The sequence below is a fragment of the Hemiscyllium ocellatum genome, chromosome 14, assembly GCF_020745735.1.
Source record: "Hemiscyllium ocellatum isolate sHemOce1 chromosome 14, sHemOce1.pat.X.cur, whole genome shotgun sequence".
In the NCBI taxonomy this organism is placed as follows: Eukaryota; Metazoa; Chordata; class Chondrichthyes; order Orectolobiformes; family Hemiscylliidae; genus Hemiscyllium; species Hemiscyllium ocellatum.
Window position 1 is genome coordinate 54,886,179 of NC_083414.1, and position 14,553 is coordinate 54,900,731.

Consider the following 14,553-nt stretch of genomic DNA (forward strand, 5'->3'; position numbering starts at 1 on the left):
TTCAGCATTGATTCCAAAACCATCTTGACATTCATTCTCCAAATATTGATCATTTGGAGGAATATCTGAGGAATGACTGGACATAGAATATGCCGTGTGTGAGGAACTCTGAGTAATCATCGAGAGTGACTTTGTGGTGGAAACACCACAGACCAAGAGGAACAAGTCCTCGAAAACAGAGCCACCATTCTATCAGATGGTATATCAGATGGTGATGAAATGCAGGTGAAGAAGAAAATAACACACCATCATGTGTATCCTGATTCACCAACAACACTGCACAGGCAGTGAGCCCTAAATTTTTGTACCTGCCAGAATGACAATTCCAGATTCCATCACAGCCTAACCCAACCATGGAAGAGTTGAGTGAAGAAAAGACATGAAAGCATTTGTTCCCAACCTCAAGGTGGATTTTGATTGATTTGGCTGCTAAGAAGCCCCAAGCAAGTCTGAAATCAATAGAGGTGAAATGGAAAGACCTTCACTAGTTTTACTCCCAACACACAGCAAAAGGACACTTTGTGAGAGTCAGAAAGTCATACAGCTCGGAAACAGACCCTTCATTCCAAGTTGTCCATGCCAGCCTGGCTTCCGAAACTGAACTAGTCTCACTTGTCTGTGTTTGGTCCATATGCCTCTAAACTCTTACTATTCATGTACACATCCAGATGCCTTTTAAAAGTTGTATTTGTACCAGCCTCCACCACTTCATCTGTAGCTCATTTCATACACACACCACCCTTTGTGTGAAAACGTTGATCCTCAGGCCCCTTTTAAATCTTTCCCCTCTTACACCACAACTATGCCCTCTAGTCTTGGACACCCCTACCCTTCGAAAAAGACCTTTGCTAGCCACCTTGTCGATGCATTTCATGTTTTTATAAAACTCCTCAGCATCCGACGCTCCAGGTAAAACACCCCCAGCCTATCCACCCTCTTCTTATAACCCAAATCTTCCAGTTCCGGCAACATTCTTATAAAGTTTTTCCATACCCTTTCTGGTTTAATATGTTGTGGTTATCCATGGCTAATCATCCTATCCCAGGAGAAAACTGCAGAGACTCCAGGAAGTGACCTCAGCCAAACCTTCTTCAGCAGCATCATGGACACCCTTTCTCCTTCATAAAGTCAGGAAAAGGGCTGGTTGCTCATGATTTTGAGTCTTCAGTTCCATTCACAATTCCTCCAATAAGGCAGTGACAAATGACAATCTCCATCACGTTTGCACTGACAAATGATAAATATCACATATGTATGAAGCTATAGCTATCAGATAACATGGATTGTTCTTGGACTGTCTTAGCAAGTGGCCAGAGGTAGTGCTTGCCATCCAGTGGGAGTGGCCAGGCCTTGACAGACAGAAGAACCAATAGGAGGCCCTCTAGGATAGAAGGAGCTGCAGTCTGCCAATAGAGATAAGGAAGCCGGATGCCTCCTTGTAACTTTAGAAGATTGGAAATAAAACATCACTGCACTTTCAGACCACAATTTGGAAGAAGAATTGCTTTTTTCGAGAGTACTGGCTCACCACCCAACTTCCTGGTCTGTTAGCAGGAGGACCTTTCCAGAGATACTGCAGGGAACTTGAGCAACAATTGAAAAATTCCTCCGCTGATTAAGAGGCCAATCAGCAAAAGTTATCTATCCACTGTTTCCATCTCAACCTTTTGGAAGTGGCTCAGGCAACATAATGATGCTAGACAGGAAGCATGAAATTCCCACCCCTTTCTGCTTCAATATCAGGAGAAACATTGAAATGATTTGAAATGAGATTATTGCATGAAGGGTCAGACATCCATCTTTGTTTCCCTGAAGGTGATAGCACTACACTTGAAGTGTGATTGATTTAATATGACATAGCACCAGAGGCCTCAAAGCCTTTAATCTAGGCCACTATGAAGTACTGCATTTGATTCAGCCTTCAGCACAATATGTTCTGAATGAGGTTTCCATATTATCATACCCATTAGTTATAACACGTTCCTACTCTTGTTTGAAGTGACATAATTTCAATATGATATCCAACAATCCTGGCTCTAAAATACAATTATAGTCCTAAACTGTTTCAGAAATCACTTGCCCATCATCAAGTTTCAGCAAATTTATACCCTCCTCCTTTCTTTCTAAACTGAATTAACATCTTCAATAATGGGAGTGAAGCAACTGTTTCATCCTCATTTTTTGTATCAAGTTTACAAAAAGAGCAAAAATGTAAGTTAACAAAACTTAGGAAATTACTTCTGGATTTATGCTTAATCATTCGTCTTATCTGTGCAAAGGTGTTTTATAGGATAACTCAAAAGACACAATGACTCCAGATAGCAAGATTTAATATTGGATGAAATAACAGAACCAAATAATTATAATCTCAGAACGCCTGGACTGAGTAAACCACCTCTCCCCACACAAAACAAACAGTAACCACACTTCAAAAATGTCTTCTTTGGCTGCAAGGAATTCTGGAAATCCAATGGTCAATGGTCACACACAGTGCTATATTAATGCAAGTTTCTTCTTTTTCTGTTTTTCTTTTGATAGCAGTGATATTAGTGCCATAGTGGCTCACTGGTCAGTGCTGCTGGCTTGTACCACCAGGGAAGCTGGGTTCAATTCTAACATTGGGTGACCAACTGTGTGGAGCTTGCACATTTTCCCCGTGTCTGTGCTCTGGTTTCTTCCCACAGTCCAAAGATGTACGGTTAAGTGGATTAGCTATGCTAAATTGTGCAGGGATGTGTAGGTGGATTAGCCATGGGAAATGTAGAGCTATCAGGATGGGGTGAGTCTGGATGCTCTTTGGAGAGTTTGTTGTGGACTTGTTGGGCTGAATGGCCCGTCTCCATACTGTAGGGTTTCTTTTCAAAATGCTGCGGATCCTGAAAAGCTGAATTTAGAGCAGAAATGCTGAAAACTCGACACATCAGGTGTGGAGACACACAGCTAACATTTAATGACCTCTCACCGGAAATGCTGAAGAAAGGTTATCAGCTTGAAATATCAACTTTTTCTCTGCACACATGTTGTGTGAGTTTCTCTCATTAATCCTGTTTTAATTATATTAAACATTGTTACTAAAGCTACTGATTAAAACAAGGTTATGACAAAGTAAACAAAAAAATTAGCATAATAAGTTCATTGATAGTTATCAGCCAAAACGTTTCTACCTGTGGATGGCAAACAAACTGATTCAAGGGACCCAAATGGGCCATCTCAGATTCAATTAGGGAAATAAATGCAGTCACAGAAACACACACAGTTCAGTCCAACTCATCCACGCTGACCAGATATCTAAAATTTACCTCATCCCATTTGCGAGGATTTGGCCCATTTCCTCTGAACCCTTCCTACACATGAACCCATCCAGACGCCTTTTGAATGTTGTAATTGTACTAGCCTCCACCACTTGCTCTGGTAGCTTATTTCATCACATACCACCTTCTGCATTAAAATGTTTCCCATTCAATCCCTTTTAAGTATTTCCCCTCCCACCTTATAGATTTGTGTTCTAATTTTGGAGTCCCTTCTCCCAGGAAAAAGACCTTTGGTATTCAATCATGCCCCTCATGATTTTTTAAACCTCTATAAAGTCACCCCTCAGCCTCCAATGTTCCAGGGAAAATAGCCCCAGCCTATCCAGCCTCTCCTTATAGTTCAAACCCTCCAATCCTGGCAACATCCTTGTAAATTTTTTCTGAACGCTTTCAAGTTTTACAACATCTTTCCGATAGGAAGAAGACCAGAATTGAATGCAGTATTCCAAAAGAGGTCTAACCAATTTCCTATACAGCCACAACAATGACATCCGACTCCTATACTCAATGCACTGACTAATAAATGGAAAGTTTCATGCTGATGCAAAATGAGCCCTGTACCAATAAGATGTTCAGAGTGCAAACATTTGGTACTACTGTAGATTTTCTGTCACTTGGAAATTGTTCTCTATTTAAGGTATGAACTCAGAAAAGGAATGTGCAATGTTTCAGTCTTTCCTGGCCTGCAGGCTGCTGGGTAGAGAGTTTTCAATTACTGGCTGCACAGTCTGAGGCACGCAGTCACTTACTATGCTGCTACAATGTGCTGAAAGCGTTGGGTTCAGGTGCTACCCCAGGACATGATGGTCAAGGAAGGTGCAATCAGGACAGGGCCAATCAGATTGATAATCCATCTAAAAGTCCTTCCAACATACACCAATGGCAGGCAGTGACAATGATAGAGATACCTGGTCAGCCATGTGATGGAATGCCACTACCATTACTGTCCACAGCTTCAGTCAACCAGGTGTAGCTACAAGTGCACGATGCCTCAACAGTGTCGACTCCCAGATCAATCTGTAGCACACCAACAAACATTGAGACAAAAGCAGAGATTCCAACCTTAAATTGCCAAGTGATAGAATATGAATCACATAACCTTACTCTGTTGCCATAGTCCTGCTATTTTACATGGGGACAGAAACAAGAAGAAATTGCTTCCAACACATGCTGTTAAAGGGAATGTAAGTTCCCCTTCCATCATTCCATAGGTATGTTTGTGGGGGCTTGTCTGATTTGATACAAGAATGTAGCATGGAGAACACCCTGCCATCCAAACTGACATTGATGAAGGTCCAGGTCACCCAACGATCCTGCCATGGATTGTCTCAATCTTGCAGACTCTATGCCTGATCAGGGGACCATGTGTCAGGAGGGGCTGCCCTTGCTTTTTGAAACCCCCTCCCCCCACGCACCAGCCCATGTCAACCACTGGTGCCACAACCTCCATATGTTGCTAGATTTGCCTCTCATCAGTGATCCCTGGTGAGAGACCTCATGCATCACCAACAGTGGCCACCACACCCTCGTGGCACTGCTACTACTGGGGTGCTGTGGCCTCTGTTTGATCAACAGCTCTTGGGGAGTGGGATTTCCAGACAATTCAAGGTTCGATTCAAAAGAGGGCCTGATGCCTTGGAACATCACCGGGCCTCCCTCAGAACCGTGACACTGCATGTGTTCCAGTTTTCCAGCCAAGTGTGTGGGCTGTCCATGGCCAACATTAAATTCTCTCCATCTCTTCTGAAACTCCAATGAATTGACTCTTTGGGGAATGCTGGGAGAATTGTTGTCATTTACACGTTCATAAGATTGCACAGGCCTGAAAACTCACCCATTGTACATAGAAACAGAAATCACTGAAGAGACGCAATAGGTCTGGCTGAGAAAAGAACCTACTTTATGGGTTAAATTATTCATGCTCGGCTTATTATTTTATGCTAAATACTCATTTTGAAAGTTTCTTTGAAAGAAACAGCACTACACTGAAAGAAATTCCTGGCATAGTCAATTTCAGTTTGCTAGCCAAAGGAAAGACAAATAATCTGTGAAAGATTAAGCATTCTTTTCAGCAGTTTAATTGAAAGACAGAATCCTTTGAATTGGATATTTCTTGCCAGTTCTTGTCACACAATACAATAAGACTATACCTCATGATTAAGTGAAAAAGAACTAAATTCATATCAAACAGATTGGTTATTTATTCACTTTTCTCCACTGTCTAACTATGATCAAACTATTTCATTTATGCACACAAGCGATTTTCCCCTCACTGGAGGTGGAAACCAAAGTGACAGCAAAGGCAAATAATTGGATGGGTTGGGCCCGAAGAGATGCTCAGCAGGTAAATTCTGGGTGAGAAAGTCCATGGGTGACCTTCTTGATCTGTCATCTATTAAAATCCTTCAATGATCAATTCATGGCCACTTAAGAGCCTCAACACACCATAAGAATAATAATATGCTCTCCCGCTGGTGAGAACCATGGCAACTTTCCTGACAGGGAAATTTGGAGGTTGGGGTTATTCTGTTGACTAGATTGTAGGGGGAAAAGGAGCCTTCATTTGTCACAGTTTGGGCACAATCAGGAGCAGAGATGGGGTAGATGAATGGCGAGTGATAGCTATTATCCTGCCCCTGTTTTGATATTCCCAAGTCCAGCTATGGCTGTGGCTCCTAGAAGTGGAAGCTAATGTGTTGAAAGACAAATAGACATGTGTGGAACCTCCCATCAGATACGTGTCGGCACCAATGATTCCCTTGCTGTGATTAAACTCTCCCTTCCCCCAGCTATCTCCAAGAAACCTCCTTCCTGTGCACCAGTGCAGCTCCAACAATTCTTCTTAGCTCTCCTAAGGCCGTTGGTCTTTGATTTTTTTTGCAGGTGTGACAAACAGTGAAAGGCAACAGGTGTATAAATAAATCTTTACTCAGTTTCCACCAGCAGGAAGTAAAGAAACACCAGAAAAGCCAGTGACAAGCAGGGCCCTTCTCATCAAAGGGCAAAGCTGCGTGATCAAAAAAGTGAAGGGAGGGCAGGGATTAAATCAAAATAGAGTTGGAGGGGGGAATAAAACACTCCATTCTCTGCAGTGCCCACCTCTCCCTGAAAACCTCGAGGGCGCTGGTAGACACCAAATGCTCCTTCTCCAGGTACACCCAGGCTCAAATGTAACCATGGAAGAGGTGCAAGCAATCAGCCATAGCAACCCCCTCTCCAGCCCACTGCCTGGACCTGTTTATAGGCAGTTTGGTCAGGCCCAGGAGCAGACCCAAAAGGATATTCTCTGACCTACACTCCCACCTTCACACACTGTTGGCCTTTGATTGGATGGCAGTTTTGTGTAGGATGGGTCTTCAGTGACGAGGACCCTGATTGGCTGAGAAGCTCATGTGATATCCCACTAGTAACTAATTGTTGCTGAAGAAGGGTCACTGGACCCTGAAACGTTAACTCTGCTCTCTCTGCACAGATGCTGTCAGACCTGCTGAGTTTTTACAAGTTTCTGATTTTGTTTCATTACCTCATTGGTATTTGGTTTGGTGAGTTTTCCTGCTGGTGAAAAATGGTGGAGTTTATTGCCCATGAAGTCACCTGCCCCAAATTTAGTCCATAAAATATTATCTCTTGGTTACTTAATCTTAATTTCAGTCAAACATACAAATTCTGTTAGGACCCTTGTGGCACAGTGGTAATGTCCTTGCCTCTGAGTTGGAAAACCAAGGTTCAATTTCTACCTACTTCAGATGTGTGTCTGAATTGGTTGATGGAAAATACCTGCACAAATGTTACTGTTCATTTTACAATTATTTGAGCATATGCTTCAATTTAGGCAATTTATTCTTATTCCAATTGACTTTAATTTTGATCTGTTGGGGTTAAATATTATTATCTGAAAGCAAATAACATGGTCCTAGAAAGGATATTTCTCTAAATAAGGAAAGCAGTTTATTGATGTGTTTGTACCATCCTACCCCCTCCACACACTGAAGTGAGCGCACACTGCCAGTAGCTGATGACTCAGTGTTCTGAAGGTTTGCTTCAAAGATTCAGCAGAATGTTTTGTAATTACAAAGCAGTTAATTACTGCACAAACCTACAAAATTATTCACTGTCTGCAATATTGCACAACAGGAGATCAACTAATTTGCAGATTCAGCTTGCAAACCCAGAGCACACTTCCATAAAACAAGCAATTGAGAAATAATTTTAGTAAGGAAGAGGAACACAAAGAACCACATTTACGCCATTCCAAGATGCAATAGGTCTGTACAGTACACAATGTAAATTAAAGATTACAGATACAAAGTTGAAGATTCCAGAGTACACGCTGACAGATGCATCATTATGTTAATTATGTTTAAATTGTCTTTTAATTTCAGTAAGTCCAGTAAAACCTATATATCACACACTTCAAATTTATTAAAAATGAGCCACACAAAATAAAAAAAGTCACCATTATCGACAGTGAGAGACTTCGTTACCATGGCTACCCAATTTAAAAATGTCAGTGCCTGGCTTGGTCTGTTCATAAAGAAAACCAGATAAACATTAGATGAGCAGAAAACCCAGTAGAAAGTAATTTAATGACACAAACTTGAAAGTAAATCACTGCAATGTATATTCCTAAATCCTGGAACAGTATGACTGAGTAAAAGTTATTTATTTGGGGGGAAAAAAACAAGTTTGTGCAGTATGCTATCACAACAATATCTGATATCTGTCATCACAGTGACCAGTTTATCTGAAGGCCCCCAGTCTCTTTCGGAAAAGGTCAAATTCTGTGTGGAAAACATTCACGTCAGTGTCCATAGTATTGCTATGAAAATTTGCCAATGGGAAAATAGCTCTGCATGTTCAAACACTCAGAGAATCTAAGTAGCAAACTGCCCAGCCCAACACTATAGGAAGTATGATTTTGTCACGTCATAATACCTGTATAGATACTCACAGTTGAACGTGCAGATCTAACTAAGTTACATCAGATAACTAACAAAATTTCATGTAAGTGAGGAGGCCAAAATGAGATAGCACTGTTGTGACAAATAAAGTTAATCATTATTTTAACCTCTATTTGTACAAAGTAAATGCTTTTCGATCACTAAACATTAATGTTGGATTTTATTTATTCTCAATTAAGAGCTTAGCACGATTTCAAAATCTGAAATATACCTTCCTAATTACGGTGTGATGTATAACTTGTTCTGCAAGGTAAATAAGTTGGAACAAAGTTCACTAAGTCAATATTTGTCTGCAGTTCTGAAATTATCAGTGAGGGAGTGTCCAGATGCCATAGAAGAGAAGGGAAGCTGTACACAAGCAACTCTCTAATGTGGTTTGGTACTTGACTTGAGAAATGAGAAGCAACACTGATGCTGCTGCCACAAGCACAAACCACCAGCGTTTGTGGTCTCTCAATAGGAATGAGATTCATTGATCTCTCCTTGAGAGGGATACCACTTATGTTCACAAGTCAAAAGGCACACTGCTGGTAAATGTGGGGTTATAGAGATATGGTGGGTTTGGATGATATGCTCTTTGGAAGCTTGGTGCAGATGCAATGGGTCAAATGGCCTCCACTTGCACTGTGGGGATTCTCTGATTCCAAGATTCTAAATGTGAGGTACAGCAAATGAGACAAGAAGGGAGACAAGGGAGCAGGAAAGGGAAAATGAAATAAGGTGCAAAAGAGCAAGTGTTCAAGAGAGGGGCAGAACAAAAGGACAGAAGAGTAATAAAGCAGTTTAAAAAGAGTAAAAGACAAAGCCAAATATAGAATAGGAGAAAACAAAAACAGAAAACAAAGCTGTAATGAGAGACAGAAAAATCAGAAATGAAAGAATGGAAATGAGACAAGGTTGCCAATGCACCCAGAATCATCAGAAGACAACAAATTCACCCCTCAATGTTCCAGAAACTATTATAAACAGTCCAAACAACCTCTTAACCATATAGAATTCCATTGATCGACTCCAGTCGTGCATTTACTTGAATGGAATGGATGATTTGCAATTTCAGGCAGCACTCTGTACAGTTCCATGATGTCATTGAAGGTTTGTGTTGCAGGTACCTGAGTGTGCTGCACTTCCAATGCTCATGAATATCTTGCTTTCTGCTCTGCCTCTTTGTCCTCCCCACCAGCAGCCAGCACTGAACCTAAGAATGCATATTGAACCAAACTCAAGTCAAACCTCGAGAAAGACAGAGAGAGAAAGAGACAGAGACAGAGAGATGTAGGAGAACAACAGGCCAGCCTATGCCCATCTAGCCAGAAGATAAATTCACTTAAGGAATGAGCGATTATGACAAAAGCAACTGTCTGAACTTGCACCTGCGTGTCTGAAAAATTCAAACAGTCGAGAAAGCTTTATAAGCTCTGTGGACCGGAACAAAGCTGGAAAAATAAGGTACCTTGATAGTCAAGCGTTCAAAAATTCCTGATTTTTGGTGATATGCTGGAACGAATATGTCAACACAACCTAATAGCCAAATTTAGGAAGTCTTCTATTTGAAACTTGACTCCGAGTTGTGGAGAATTGAGCTGGGACAATGTAAGAAGGAACTCAGCTACTGACATAAAGCTGGCCTAGAATAGAGTTAGCTATTAATGCATCTTAAAAAATGTACTAAAATATAAAGCATTGATTTTGTTGTGCATAGGTTTGGTCAAAGGTTAATCAGCATTGCCAACTATGTTTTGAGATAAGCAATTTCCTGGGATAGCTTCACTCTGTGTTGGCAAATCTAAAGAAGTGGTATGGAAGAATGTAAAGAAGATCTAGAGATAGAGGATGTACTCGATAAGTAAGACAGATATCAAGGATGTAATTTAGGGTACGTATATGGAGATGAATATAAGTTTACGTTTTTTGTTCCCTTTGGCGATCCAATTATTTTTCTTTGATGACTTTCTCAATCAAGGTAGGCTATGTGATGTAGTCAGCCTTTGTCGTGTATTTTACTTCAATAACTTGCTGTAAAAGCCAACTGTATTAGCGAGAGCCAGAGGCACTCATACCTCATAAATCAAAGAAGGAACATACTAGTCTGGTGCCAACAATGCCAGTCAGATGTCTAACTCACTCCCATCCCTCATTTCTACTGCAGTGTTTAATGCTGACTGTGAATTAAATACCTACGGTCAGAAATGCAACTAATGCAGGTAAGCAGGAATGGATTGTGAGGGTGAAATGAGAGAAGATAAAAATGAGATTGCAGAAAAGGGTACTGCACAAGCAGATAAACCTTGCAATCGTGATGACCCTTCAGAAAGTATTTCATTGGCTTTCAAGTGCTATGGCATGTCCTGTATTCATGAAGGACACTATGTAAATAAGTGTTTTGTTTTTTTTGGAGACATACATCATTAACAGGAGACAGAGGAAATGAGATCACTATCTAGAGCTTAATTAATAAAGAAATGCCAAAATGTCACATTAGCAGATCAGATTTCAACAATCCTTGCATGCATAATATTGGGAATATCAGACTAACCAAGGCTTTTGTCCGAAACATCGATTTTCCTGCTCCTCGGATGCTGCCTGACCTGCTGTGCTTTTCCAGCATCACTCTAATCTTGGCGCCCGTCTAGTTGGCCCATCTACATATTTAGTCAGGAATGCTTCAAGAAGCATTTGTTTTTATGATGTCTGGCGAAGATGCTTACTAATATGAAATTATTTTAGGGAAACAAAACACAGATTTTGCACCTTGGGTATGAATTAGTTAAATTATTGGGGATAACGATCATAATTCATTGTAACAAATCATCAATAGTGAAAACTGGAGATAAATTGTTCACTCTCTTGTTCAGAGCACAATGTAGAGTTATACAGCACGGATCCTAAATGATCGAGTCCCATTTGTCAGCATTTAAAGTCATAAGAGTCACAGAGTCATATAACAGTACAGCGTGAAAACAGACCCATCGGTCCAACTTGTCCATGCCGATCAGATATCCTAAATTAATTTGGTCCAGCATTTCGCCCATATCCCTCTAAACCCTTCCTATTCATTTACCCATCCAAATGCTTTTAAATGCTGTAATTGTACCAGCCTCCACCACTTCCTTATTCAAAACACATACCACCCTCTGCAACAAAAAGTTGCCCCTTAACTCTGTTGTAAATCTTTCCCTTCTCACTTTAAACCTATGTCCTCTAGTTTTGAACTTCGGCACCTTGGGGAAATGACCTTGGTATCCACCCAATCGTGCCCCTCATGATTTTATAAACTTTTGTAAGGTCACCCCTCAGCCTCCGACACTTTAGGGAAAACAGCCCCAGCCTGTTCAGCCTTTCCCTATAACTCAAACCCTCCAATCCTGGCAACATCCTTGTAAATCTTTTTTTTGAACCCTTTCAAGTTTCACAACATCCTTCCTATAGCAGGGAGACCAGAACTGAACACAGTATTCCAAAAGTAGCCTCACCAATATCCTGTACAGCTGCAACGTGATCTCCCAAGTCCTGTACTAAATGCATTGACCAATAAAGATCAGTATACCAAATTCCTTCTTTACTATCCTATCTACCTGCAAATCTACTTTCAAAGAACCATGAACCTGCACTCTGAGGTCTCTTGTTAAACTATTAGAAATTGATCATTTATTACTGTTAGAAATAATACTTCTGTAAATTGAATTATAATGACTTGAAATAAAATTCTCAAGTGATCATCAAGTGGGGTGGCATGGTGGCTCAGTGGCCAGCACTGCTGCCTCACAGCACCAGGAACTTGGGTTCAATTCCAGCCTTGGGTGACTGCCTGTGTATAGTTTGCACATTCTCCCCGTGTCTGTGTGGGTTTCCTCTTGGTGCTCTGGTTTCATCCCACAGTCCAAAGATGTGCAGGTTAGGTGAATTGGCCAGGCTTAATTGCCGATGGTGTTAGGTGCATTAGTCAGGGGTAAATACAGGGTTGGTGAACTGGTCTGGGTGGGTTACTCTTCGGAGGGTCAGTGTGGGCTTGTTGGGCCAAAGGGCATATTTCCATAGAATAGGGGAGCTAATCTAAATTTTGAGAACACAAACGTGATCTGCACAGAATAGGTCAAATTCAATGAGGTACCATTAAACTGGTGCACCAAGTTTAGAATTTAACTAAAAACGAAAAATAATACGAATCGGTACTAAATAAAATACTAAAATGTATTTAAATAGGTGAGTTTGCAAAAGACTTAACAGTTAACTGAACATTAAATCTACCACCACAGATAGGGTTAAAGACACCATCAAGCTAAATATAAGCAATTATAAATGGCTTCACAAAATGAACATTCAAAGAAGTGATGCAGTTATTTTGTTAAGCTTTTGATGGTGACCCAATGCCTAGGCCTTTGTGTTTTCACTTTAGCAGTTTTTAAATCATTCTTCCTATATTACCATGCATATACAATCTATATTGTCCCATAGTGTTATTGTAAGTCTATGTAAAAACTTTAACACTTCCACGAAGATACTGCTCAAGTGTTTCCAAAGTTCCCTATTTTTGGTTAAATTTTAAATACTTATATTTTACTAAAAACATAGTGAACATGGATTTTGGTTCATTCATCCCATTAGGAAGATAGAAGGCAAGTCCCAGCACAAGGTTTGGGGAACTTTTGAATCTAAAGATCATGCTAACAGGGAGGTAAAAGAAAAACATCTGACTAAATCTAGATCAGGAACTTACATGTTTAACAGCTTGGGTTTTTCAGGAGAACAGCTGATCAAAGAACAGTACAAGGACAAGAAATACAGATGGCACATTACCTGTAGCTCATTGTCACTTCAGATTGAAGTGGCCTTTCAAGAGGAACTTATGGCCCAGAGTATAACTTCAAAATCTCTGGTGTGGATAATAAGATTTCATCTCCCAGGCAAGTCCTTCCAACTGATCAAATTGATAATTATAGTACATAATGTTTTTTCATTATGTTTAATATGGATTTCAAAACCGTGAAAAAAATGCGTGATTAAAATTTAAAGGGCCATTATCTGCAACTGCAGAGATTTAGAATTGTAGAATCACATAAAGTTTACATCTCAGAAAGAGGCCATTCAGCTTGTTATCCTTCTGCTTTCTGAATATACTAGTCGACCATTCCAATCTCACTTACTAGCACTTGGTCAGCATCCTGTGGGTCACAGCATTGCACATGCAAATCAGATTCTTTTGAAATGAATTGAGGGTTTCTGCTTAAACAACCAAATCCCAGACACCCACCACTATCTGGGTGAAAAGGTTTTTCGATTGTTCCCTATAATCCTTTGATCTTGAATGCTCACCTTAAATCTATGCCCCTTAGTAACTGACCTCGCTGCCAAAGGAACTCCGTTCATGCTGTCCGAGCCCCTCTGCTTTTAAACGCCTCAATTATGTCATGCCTCAGCCTTTTCTGTCCGGAGGAGAACACCACAAGCAAATTGTCCCCTAATAGGGGATGAGCAGCCAAAGGATAAGCTGCACATCGCCCATCTTGATTCTTTCTGTCATGGCTGCTGTCCATATGAAATGGGAGCAGCAGCAGATTATAGGAGATGCAGGTGGGTAGTGCAGTTGAAGTAACTCCACAGAGGCCAGTATCCCATCACCAAATCAATCTTTTATTTACACGTGTGAGTCCTTGTTACTGATCCTGCTTACTTGAACCAGCTGTCAGAGTGAACAGAACCTCTGACACTCCTGTTTTTATCTGTTAGCTCCTCTAACACCAAAGTCCTGGATGCATGTACTATTGAGGGTTCCTTTCCATTGGGCTACCTATGAGCTAATACTACCCTGATGCCATATGGGCTGAAAACCTTGTATATTGGTACAACTCCTTATGGGTATTAATTGTAGTATACTTCTGGGATTCCCAACCATCTAATCGCAATTGCAAGTACATATGGTTCATGCTCAGCTTTGTGAAGACATCCACCTTGCCTGCTTTGTGTATGAATTGTCTAGGCGAGGGATTGAGTATTTGTCCACCTGCCAAAAGCATTTTTTTTAATTCCCGCAAAGACAAACCGATCCACTTGGTGTGACAAATCAGTATGACAGGTGCTGCCCGTTCTGCAAACTGGACTGGTTTGACGATTCCTTCATTTTCTAGCCTTTCTGATTTCTGCCTCTACTTTTGCCCGTAAGGTAAATGACACTGGGTGGGTCTTACACATTTATGGAATTGCTTCTTGGTCAACATGCAAGGTGGTCTTGGCTGCTTTGATAGTGCCTAAACCTTCCTGATAAACCTTTGGGTACTTAATTAGGG

General features: G+C 40.7%; 1 protein-coding gene across 6 annotated transcripts in view; it reads right to left on the reverse strand.

Moving 5' to 3' along the window:
- Positions 1-14,553, reverse strand: part of chl1b (cell adhesion molecule L1-like b) — an 892,764-nt gene that overhangs the window by 788,609 nt on the left and 89,602 nt on the right. Inside the window, exon 1 of one of the 6 annotated variants that reach the window (XM_060835717.1) lies at positions 4,220-4,260. The exons of the other annotated variants lie outside the window; for them this stretch is intronic. The gene's annotated coding sequence lies outside the window, so the exon portion shown is untranslated. Of the gene's footprint in view, positions 1-4,219; positions 4,261-14,553 lie in introns of those variants that run through there. 6 annotated transcript variants of the gene reach the window in all.